This window comes from Neltuma alba, unplaced genomic scaffold (assembly GCF_004799145.2).
Source record: "Neltuma alba isolate B1F8T4 unplaced genomic scaffold, ASM479914v2 tig00012229_pilon, whole genome shotgun sequence".
NCBI lineage: Eukaryota > Viridiplantae > Streptophyta > Magnoliopsida > Fabales > Fabaceae > Neltuma > Neltuma alba.
The window spans coordinates 1-11,875 of record NW_021636759.1 but is presented as its reverse complement, the minus strand read 5'-3'; the positions used below and the strand labels follow the sequence as shown (position 1 = coordinate 11,875).

Genomic DNA, 11,875 nt, shown 5'->3' with positions numbered 1-11,875 from the left:
TTTTTATAAGATTTTCCAACTACATTTAATCAAATACAACTCTGGCAGGCTTTACAATTAACTCATTTATGACTCACTCAATTATTCAGGATTTTCACATAACTCACCTAAAACTAGCCATACAGGATTTTTATATAGTTTGCCAGAACTAATACAAAGATATAATCAAAAATTCGTTATTTTATCGTGAAATGTATATTTCCTTTTTTCCTTTTTGCATGTATGTGCATTGATAAACATTGGTCAAGTTTCTTTCATCAAAAGGAGATGCGGTAAACCCCTGCCCTGCCGCCAAAATCTCCATTCAAAATGAGTTTTTCATCTTACTACGTACTCTAGTTTTTTTTTTTTGTCTTGGCCAACTCCATGCATTAATATTTAGTAAAATAAAAATAAAAATAAAAAACCGTGGCAGTTCAGTTGTCGCTAAAACTAATTAAAAATAACAATAACAAAAGCTCATATTTCTTGTAAGCACAGATTATCTTGGCAAAAGAAAACTCATTCTCAAAGGTTCAATTTATTCTCTCACCTATTGGTGTAGCTTTAATTTATAATTTATTTGTTACCTTATTGTTTTAGTTAGGGGGAATGGATACCATAATACATATGCTAATTATAAATAAAGGGAGAATGAGTTGTTGCATATTTAAAAATGGGAATAAGTTAGTGGGTAGTAGATAAGATTTAAATATCTGGGGACTACCACCAACTATCCTGCATCACAAAATATGCATTATATTCAACTACGACCTTGGGATGAGTTAATTCATTTTTATTGAACTCATCACACACACCGCCATGAATGCTCGCCATTAATTAAATTACAGTTGACTCTGTTCTCGGATCAACTTGACTATAAATAATTAAATATATTTCCTATTTTTTTTCCTTGATCTCTGAAATAAGCAATACCAGTGGCAGTATTATTTTTTTTCCCCCCTAATACTAACATATTGTTCGATTATTTAAAGATCAAGTGACAGGGTGAAGAAGAAGGGGACTGACATTTTATTCTCTCTATATGTAATCACCTAACTTGGCTATAGCTCAGTATCGATCAGGTTCGTAGGCTACATGTTCATATTGAATATTTTTTTTTTGGCCAGATGTTCACATTGAATTTAAACACGAGTTTTAAATTATCTTTGATGAAATTAAGTAATGGTCGGAGAATCTTAAGTACGATATTATCCTTGTAACTTACAATTTAAGTTGTCTGATGTGGTTTGACCTCCATATTTTTTCCCCTTGTCTTGCCGGGGAAGAAGCAAGAGAGACCAGACCAATTATGTAAGCTACACGATATCCATATATAGCACGCTACTCCCTCGTGTTAATACACAAGGCCTAATTCCCTCTTATTTCTTATTTTAATACTACCTTCAATTTTTAATATAAAAACTAATTGACTAATTTTAATATCTTAAGAAAATTAGTTAAATTACTTATTCGTAATAAATAAGTATTATTTTTCTTTAAATACTTTTACTAATTATATGTGTTAGTTAGAATTATTATTTGATGAAACTTTTAATTTGTAATTATTAGAATAACTATCTTAAAAAAATAGATAAATATGAGAGATAAAATATATTAAAATCTTATATTTAAGATAAAACTGAATGTTAAATTAGCTCTCATATTAAGGATAGGAGTTAGTAATTTCTTCCCCGTAATACTCTTAATTATTTATCTATAGGGTATTTTATCTCTATGCATTGAATTTTAATTATTAAGCAGCATTGGTTTTTCTAAAAAAGTATTGCAAATTTTCTATGTATTAATTACATATAACTATCTTAAATACTTTTTTAATCCTGCCATGTGACTAAGGATGGGGGAGCTTTTTTTTTTTTTTTTCCTTTGAAACGAATACCTCGGAGATTTCAGTGACTGAATAATAATTTAACTTTTCCGTTCATTTGATCATCGCTTTCTTTAGTTTTGAATAACTTCATGTATATTTGGATGACGAGGACTAATTAAGGCTTTTGACTGAGAATTTTTGAAATGAGCAATCACGAATGAGATGTAACGGGGTTATTGTAATACTAGTACGTCGTATAGAAATGGATGGGTGTAAAAATATGGAACAACACTTTTAATATGATTTTTTATTTTTATGATAGAAAATGACAGATGATATATATGTAGGTCAATATTCCCCCTATTTTTTCCCTTTACCCTTAAAAATAGGAGTTTTGAGATATAGCAGTTGATTTATAGTAAATATATATATAGGGGGTGTTTGGGAACTTATAAAAGTGTTTTTAAAAATTACTTTTCAGCAAAACGAGATAAATTTCCCTACATATTATTTCGTATATCGTAAAAGTACTTTTAAAATTATAATTTAGCTTCCGTCCAAACATTCCATAATAGTTGATGGAATAGTTTTAAGGTAAGAATTTTCATCATTATTTTGATAGTACCCTTTCTTCCTTTCTTTTTAATACAAAAAATTGAGAAATTAAGGCCAACAAATTAGGAAGTCCAAATAATCATTTAAAAATATTGAAGAAGCATTCTAATTAGCGATGAATATTAGCGATGAATATTAAACAAAAAAAAGGAAGCACAGGAAAATTCCCTGCCCCGCCATTGTGTGCGCGTGTGTGACCTTATTTGGAATCAGTCACCGGTCTTTTTTTTTTTGGGGGGGGGGGGGACAACCGATCTTAATTGTAGCTTAATTAAAGAGTGAACATTCATATCATGTCACATTATCTTAAGAGTTGTTTGGGTAAAAACAAAACTATAGTTTTAAAAGCATTTTTATGATATACAAAATAAATATATGAAGAAATTTATCTCGATTTGTAGAAAAATAATGTTGAAAAGAACTTTTATACTCATCAAATACCTCCTTATACTGCTTAGAAATCAGTCTTTCATCAAGCTGCGTGGGGCGTTTGTACTTTATACTAGCTGTGGTTTTAATTATAAACAAGTTTTTATAATTAGAATAGAAGGATTAGTTTAAATCAGACTAAATAAATTTCTCAACATTTTTTAAGGGTAGGATGGTAAATTCAAACACTCTATTTAAGAATATAATAAGTGCCTGAATTGTAATTAAAAAAATCACAGCGGATGGATGTGAAATATATTTATTTAATGCGGTTAATACGTGATTTTCGCTGGGTAACACTATAATATTTCATTCTGTTTTTGTGTGCCCAATCCGGTGAGTATGCGCGCGCCTTATTCCATATTATTGCGTCTGAAACTGTGACGAAATTCATACTACTGAGATTTTTTTTTTTTTGTATTTTTCATTTTCACACCAATAAAAACTCCATAAAAAGTAAAAACTGAGACAAGTGAGTGTGGCGGGAAAGGATAATGTGCGGCGCTTGTGGAGGGCCAACGACTACGTCACAAAATTACACAAAATATAATGAAAACAAAAATCGCACACCTTTTGTGGGCCCCCTTCATTATTCAGACTAATCCTTAAAATTATGATCACCCCCCAAATCATCAATTCTCCCTCTAAACCTGCTTATCTCTCTTAATCCCTGTTTCTATGTATTAAGTATTAACTCACATGACCCTCCACCTGATAATCCCACTTGCTCCCTTCTCTTCCCTGTTATGTCCTCTGCATTCAGCTTAGCTGGTAACACCTGGAACTGGAACACCAACTCTTTTCTATTCTGCAGCATTCATTTTTTTAATTCATCTTCCCCCCCTCCCTTTCCAAGTGATCAAATCTTGTTAAATTTTCATTACTCTATTCATTTATTTATTTAATCATTTGAATGAGGTTAATTTTAGAGTAAGTAGTACAAATAGAAGCTTCTTCTTCACTTTAAACCTTTTTTGGGACGACGCATGCAAACATCCTTCGCAATTTGATTTATATTTTATAATGGGAAACCATGTGTCCTGTGTTTCTTCAGGACTGTTACAGTCACAAATCCTAATGACGGAGAAATAAAGAAGCAATTCAGATCTACTATATACTGCAACTCTGCAACCTCTCGCTTCCGCTTCTTCTTCTTCACTCCTCTGGATTTTGACCCGATTTCGTCCGTTGCGTTCTGCTCCCTGTTTTGCGCAAATGTCTTGACCGATTTGTTTTCGTCTGCTGCATTGAAACCTCCGCTTTTGAGTCTCTCTCTCTCCATGTTTACTTGAGTCGGTGGGGCGGTGAAGGGAGGCGGGATGTTTCGTTCCGCCAGATGGAGGAGCGAGAAGCTCAGGATCAAAGCTGTTTTCAAACTCCACTTTCATGCTACTCAGGTTAATTATCTTCATTTCCATTGCCTTTGCTTCAAGATTAATTGAACTTACTTCTCTTTCATTCCTTTTTTGCTTTTGGGGTCTCTCGTTAGTTGGGATTGACCACTGTTTAGTTTGAACCGACATTGAGTTCTCTTCAAGATTAATCATAATCGCTCGCAACTACTACTACTAGTATTTAGCTCGGTCTTCTTCTGGTGATTCAGTCTGGGTTCTGTTTAGCTGCAAAGCAAAGATACCAGAGCCTTGTTTTACCACCAGTTTTTCTCTGAATTTTTATGATCAGTGTTATAAAAAGGAAAACAAGATCATTTTACCTTCTTCATTTTTCTCGAAAATTAAAGTCGGCAGGTGGGATTCATTCGATGGTGTGTGTAATGCGGATTAAGTTGGGAATTTAGATGGTGAATTGAGATGTTTTGAATTGCATTTTCAGGTGCTACAATCTGGGGTAGAGGCATTGGGAATATCTGTAATTCCGGTGGACGTCGGAAAGCCAACTACGAGACTAGAGAACGCAGCAGTTCGAGACGGGATTTGTAGATGGGAGAATCCTGTCTATGAAACAGTCAAATTTATTCAGGAGCCCAGGACTGGGAAGATCAATGACAAAATCTATCATTTTATAGTTTCAACGGTGTGAAATTTCTTTCTTCACTCTTTAGCTGTGAATATTTAAGCAGTTTACTCCCCCCCCCCCCCCAAGTGGTTGCGAATGTTTGAATGTGGTCTAATTTCTGCGTGTAGGGATTACCAAAAGCTGGTTCCATCGGCGAAGTTTCTATTAATTTCGCTGATTTTGCTAAAGCCACGAAGCCCTCCTCTGTTTCTCTTCCTATCAAGAATTCTCGTTGTGGAATCGTTTTGCATGTCAGTAACAGCTTTCATCTCCCTGAATTTATGTTTTTTAGAGATGGCATTGCCTGAAAATTAATTGAAACCTCACGAATCCTTGAAATGGAAAACATAATTCCCTGCAATCTTGAATTGCAAATTCCAGTGAAACTGAATTTGTTGCTCAATGAACAGGTCTCAATTCAGAGGCTACATGAAAATGGGGATCAAAGGTATAAGAATTATTTTTTTAATGTCTGCTTTTAGAGATCTATACTTCGCTTTGAATCCAACAGTTTCAGACGATGGTGTCCTTTATTGTCCAATAACATTAGCAGAGAGGAGGAAGAAAGTGAAGACGTCAAAATTGAATCCAATGAGCGAAGCTTAAGGAACTTTCTAAGCAATGGAGACACAAATAAAAGCACTACGATGAAATCTGCGGAAGTAAGGTTTCTCTCATTTTGGCTGGAAAATTACCTTCGCTTCCATTTAAGTTCTAGTCAATGCATAAATTTCAATGACGTAAAAATTCGCAATGATATCCGATGTGCGGATATTTTTAAGACCATTAAATTCCATCTTTCTCTATCTCACAGGACGTCTCTGCCGAACCAATGATCCACAGAGCCGAACTGAGTGCTGATTGCAGGACATCCAGCGAATCCGACCTTACATTGTCCAGTTCCGATGGAAGCTCTGGACTTGATACTCCCCGACAACTCGGACCGAGAAATACGAACAATATCCACCACAACCCAAATTCCTCGCCATTAACAACGTCAATGTATGAGAGATCACACTGGGACTGGTCAGCTAGTTCAGACCATGGTTTGAGTACAGATGATTCACCCAACGGTTCTCGCGATGCCCTTCATAAGGAAAGATCCCATCAGGCGACGGATTTGGAGATTGAAAAACTCAAGTCTGAACTTGCCTCTTTGGCCCGGCAGCTCGATATGTCTGACTTGGAACTACAGACTCTTAGGAAGCAAATTGTAAAAGAAAGCAAAAGAGGGCAAGACCTCTCAAAGGAAGTTATCAGCTTGAAAGAGGAAAGAGATGCTCTCAAGGAAGAGTGTGACAACCTCAGGTCACTTCACAAACGCATGGACGAGGCTAAAATGAGGAGCAGAACACAATTGGAAGGTGGTGATCTGCGCACCCTTGTTGAAGAAATTCGACAGGAGCTGAGTTACGAAAAGGACCTTAATGCCAATCTTCGATTGCAGTTGGCGAAGACGCAGGAATCAAATGCTGAATTGGTTCTTGCTGTACAAGACCTGGATCAAATGTTGGAGCAGAAAAACATGGAAATTAACAATCTTTCCAGTACGCTTCAATTGAGCAGAAATTCCCAAGAGTTCAAGGGAAGCCTATCCAAATGTGTAATGGATGACGATGAAGAACAGAAAGTATTGGAGGAGATTGTTAAAGTGCAGCAAAGCAATTTGAAGGACTCACATTTACTTGAGCAAAAAATTTGGAGCTGTATGGTGAAATAGATATGCATAAGAGAGACAAAGATGAGATGGAGGTGCAGATGGAGCAGCTTGCACTTGACTACGAAATATTGAAACAGGAAAACCATGAAATTTCATATAAGTTGGAGCAGAGTGAACTGCAGGAACACTTGAAACAATACGATAGCTCTTCTCTTCCTGATGCTGTGAATGACCTTGAAGAGCATATTGAGAGCCTCGAAAATGAACTGAAGGTACAGTCACGGGAATTATCAGAGTCTCTGGAAACAGTTAAGGATCTCGAAAACCATATCAGAAGATTAGAGGAAAACCTGGAGAAACAAGCACAAGGATTTGAAGCTGACTTAGAAGCTGTGACGCGTGACAAGGTCGAGCAGGAGCAAAGAGCCATCCGGGCAGAGGAAGCTTTGAGAAAGACCAGATTGAAAAATGCTAATGCTGCTGGGAGGCTTCAAGAGGAATTCAAAAGGCTCTCAATGCAAATGGCCTCTACATTTGATGCAAATGAGAAGGCTACCATGAGAGCATATGCAGAGGCAAGTGAACTGCGTGCACAGAAAAACCTTTTGGAAGAAATGCTACATAAAGTCAAGGAAGAGCTCCAGTCCGTTAAAAATGATTATGAGGTAAGGTTGAATGATCTGTCCAATCAAATAGAATCGATGGCCACTCAGATACACCAGATGTTGATGGAAATTGAGGAGAAATCCAAGCTTCTTGAAAAACAGAAAAATCATGAAGAGCAAATTTGTAGGGAGTTCTCCGAGGAGATCCAGACCTTAAAAACTGAGAATGAAAGGCTTAAAGGGGAGGTTGTATACTACATTGAGCAAGCAGAGCAGAAAGAAAGTCTCAGAATTGAGTTGGAACTTACGAAGAAATCAGTTGAGGAGTCAGAGATCCTGGCGCAGAGAGGAAGTGATGAAAGAAACGAGCTGGTGAGTACAATTGCTTTGCTGAAGAAGGAAGTGGAGAAGACACTTGAAGATCTAAATAGGATGAGAATTGTGAAGGATGAAACAGAGACTATGGCCAGGTCATTCCAATCAGAGTTGGAAGCAGTTAGAGATCAATGTAGTGACTTGAGGCGTTCTCTTCATGAGGATGAGGCAGAGAAACAAAAACTAAGAAAGCAAATTTTCCAGTTAAAGAGTGAACTAAAGAAGAAGGAAGATGCAGCGACCAACATTGAAAAGAAGTTGAAGGATGCTAATGGACACCAGCAATTTTCTGCCACTGCAAAGAACAAAAAATCTGCTTCAATCCCTCAGAATTCGAAAGAGATTGCAACTCTGAGGGAAAGAATAAAAATGCTCGAGGTAACTTTGCCCATTATTTATCACTCATTTCGTATTTTATTACGATAAAACGAAATACTGATGGCAATGTTGATATGGGATGATGACAAAAGGAATATTTTATGACAGGGCCTGATAAAGTCGAAGGAAACTGCACTGGAAGCGTCTACAACTATTTTTTTGCAGAAGGAAAAGGAACTCCAAGACAAAATAGAGGAGTTGGAGAGCAAAGTGGAAGAATTCAATCAGAGTAGTGGTTTGCAAAAGGTTATACCTCTTCCTATATTGCAAAACGTCACCATTTGTGAACTGATTTATGCCTCTAGGCCGTTGTCACATCAGATCCATCCAAATGCCTTGATGGCCAACAGGAAAATTTCAACTATTTGTCTCCAACTTGTGATTTATCTTTGTTTAAAGTTTCATTCCATTTTTCTTCCAACAAATTTGATTTTGAAGTTAGTTTCGTTACTTTATATATATAATGCTATAGAATTGTATATACGAAATACATTTACAATGGGATGCCTTTCCAACAGGTTGCTGAAGATCAAAGCATTGCTCCTTCAACTGTGGGAGCAGGAGATCCAGCGGAGCATCTCAATGGTGCTACGGGTCCATCTCAAGAAAATTGGTAAGTTCAGCACTAGAATTTTGTTTGCTCTTTAATGTATGAGCCTTTTTCCTCCCTTATCTACGCTATTATTACTTGTCAACTTATGGGTCCTTTTTTTTCCCTCTCCATGGCAGCGATATAAACTCGTCAACTTCCAATGATGATAAAGGGATGGGCAATGTTTGTGATATATTAGCGGAATTAGAATCAGTAAAGGAAAGGAACAAAGCAATGGAGAGTGAATTAAAGGAGATGCAAGAGAGATACACAGAAATGAGTCTGAGATTTGCAGAAGTAGAAGGTGAAAGGCAAAAACTTGTTATGACAGTGCGGAACCTCCGGATTGCATATAAAGTCAAATAAAATGTTCCTGATATGTTGGAGCCTGCAGTGTATAGTGTATAGTTTGAGCAGGAAGGCGCCTTGCAGTAGAGGATCACAAATTAAAATGAATAAATTAATATCTATACTGCCTACTGGCAGCGTAATTGTATTTTGTGAAGCCCCATTGGGCACAATTTTACAAAATTTACCCCAAATCAGTGATGTTAAATATCACTCAGTTGCATATTCTGGTAGAAATATTTTGTGACGTGCATTTTCTTTTCTTTTCTTTTCTTTTTTTTCCTTTTGGGTTGTTATTTATACATTATTTTTATTGTAAAAAAAAAATATTTCCCTTGGTATAATTAACAGTACTTTGGGAGAAAATGCTCCCTTGGCAGCGGCTTATTATTTGCCAGCTTCCTTGGTTGGTTTCCTTATATCCATTAGTTCCTAAGATATATCAGGGAAATATCCAAAAATTAAAGATCCATCTTTCATGGTATGCTGACTGAGCTAATCTATTGGGGCAAAAGTTAACTTGTCTTAGAAAATATGTAACCCATGAGGTCTCTTATCTCATTCAGGGGCATTTCTCGGATTAATAATAAGGACACCCTATCTACTTTGAAGAATTTTACCCATAATTATGAATTTTTCTTGGGAGATCTTTAATTCCTATGAAATAAAGAAAGAGGCCAAATAACACAGCGAATATTTTGTGGAGAATGATGGAAGAATATTATTTAATTTGATGAGCTAAACGATCTATTTTATTTTATTTTATTTTTAAAAAAAAGAAGGATGCAACCTTCAACTTGGAATTGTATTACTCATTAGATTATTCAAATTCGGAGCCGAACTGCGTTACACATGTGGAGCAGACAAGATCTGCAGCGGCCCATGATCCTAGAATATATTGGCTATGCGCCTACTCTACGCTGAGAATTATTGTGATAAATACTAATAATCACAATAATCCTGCTTGAGTAGCCAGTTTGTATAAAATCTGTTTGGATAAAAACCAAACTATTTATAATATTCAAAATAAATATTTAAAAATTTATCTCGTTTTATAAAAAAAAAATTAAAAGTATTTTTTTAAAGTTTCTAAACACCTTATTGGTCCATTATACCTATAAGGTTGATTAGTGAGTTTGTACATGAGTTTCTCCTCTTTTTTTTTTTTTAATATTAGTGTTTTGGTCTGAAGTGTGTACATTTGAGTTTAAACTGCTATGGTCAACTAAAGCGACAGAGTATTTTTGTTTAATTTTGATAAAGATTTTCTGAAACAAAAAATATGATAATGAAGACTGGGGATACGTTTTTTCTAACAAAGACTACAGTTTTTTTTTTTTTTAATTTTTCCAATGACTACACGCTATTAATCAATGCTCCTTGCTGTAAAAATATATACTCCTCCGGTCCTTTAATATAAGACCCATTTAACTAATTTGGTTAGATTAAGGAAGTTAGGTAAGTTAGTTAATTATAATAAATGTGACACGTTTTTCCTAAAATGCCATAATCATCTTTCTTAATACCCATCTTTTTTCTACTTGATTATGGTTGAGAAAGTATCCATAGGGGTAATTTAGAGAAAATTGATAAATATGAGAAATGGGTCTTATATTTAAGATCAAAACCAATTCAACAATTGGGTCCTATATTAAGGACCGGAGGAGTAATTACTTATGAGTATTCTGGCACGCTGTATTATGGATTCAAAAAATTAAAAGAAAATAATTTTGGCTGGTGAAGCCGTGAAGGATCCACATAATATTTTGAGCTTTAATTTGACCTTGAGCTTCGACTTTCAAGGACTGGCTTTTGATTATTTACTTCCTCTGTCCCTATTTATTTATAAATTCCCATAAAAAATATAAGACTAAGAAAAACCAAAATATATGTACTCTATTATGTAAGAATTATTTTTTTTATTTTTACTCTTCATTTAGTGCCACAATATTTTAAATATTAACTACTTTTAAATAGGAGTATCATTGAAAACAATTACTATTAATTATACTTGCAAATTTGAATCACGACTTATATTTAAGGATAAAATGAAAACAAAAGCAAGACTTATAAATAGGGGGGGAGGTGTAAAAAAACCATTACCTTTATATAATACTACTTTCAGTTCTAAATATAAATTTAGTTTGTAATGCAATTTGCATTACAAGCATCTTATATTTAGGGCCGGTAGTAATATAGGTAGTATAAAGACTAATTAATTATACATATGGCAGATGTGAAACAGCAATTCTAATTACAATCCTACTAATTAATTCCCAAGAAGTGGGGAAGAAATTGAAGAAGATTTTTGGGGGCGGCTGCTGAAAAACAATTGTTGAATCAATATTTTCTAACAAAGACATTGCAGAAAAGTGCACAAATTAATTTTATGAATTCCATTTATGCCAATAGATATGAAGAAAAACGTATATAATTATCATTAATATTATCAGTGGGTATTGATTCCACGCATCAAACGTTTGAGTTTGACGACTTTTAATTTGGCCAAGAAAATTCTTATTAACTTTGATATAAATGCAAATATCTGGGTTTCCTTAAAGTAAGTATTTGTCCATCTTTTACTGTAAAAAGCGAGGACAAATTGTCTTCTAAGGTTATCTAAAGCACCCTGAATAATTTACACCTATTGACTAATGAAACTTTTATCTTTAGGTAATTCGACGGACAAAGAATCGGACCGGTAAAAATGTTATTTCTAACATTCAAAAGTATTTTATTTATATTTAAAATGAATTATTTTATATTTATCCAGACCGTCATGTTTTTTTCTCCACAAATTTTAAATTTAAATTTAAATATTTTAACTTGAATAATTGATTTGTAATCTCAAAGCAGCTGTCTAGTGGTATGCAGGAAAAGGAAAGATGGCTTTTTTAAGAGAAAAAAGTCAAAGTTGATAGGAAACTCAAATTTTTTTCTTTTTACCTGCTCGGTTTTAGGGCTGAGCAATGGGCGGGGTGGGTAACCCGAAGGTTAGCCCATAGCCCGCCCATTTATTCATAAATGGGCATGGGCTACCCATAACC

General features: G+C 34.8%; 1 pseudogene; it reads left to right on the top strand.

The window, feature by feature from the left end:
* The first annotated feature begins 3,544 nt into the window (after positions 1-3,544).
* On the top strand, positions 3,545-9,065 carry LOC114725169 (myosin-11-like; annotated as a pseudogene).
* The last annotated feature ends 2,810 nt before the right edge of the window (positions 9,066-11,875 follow it).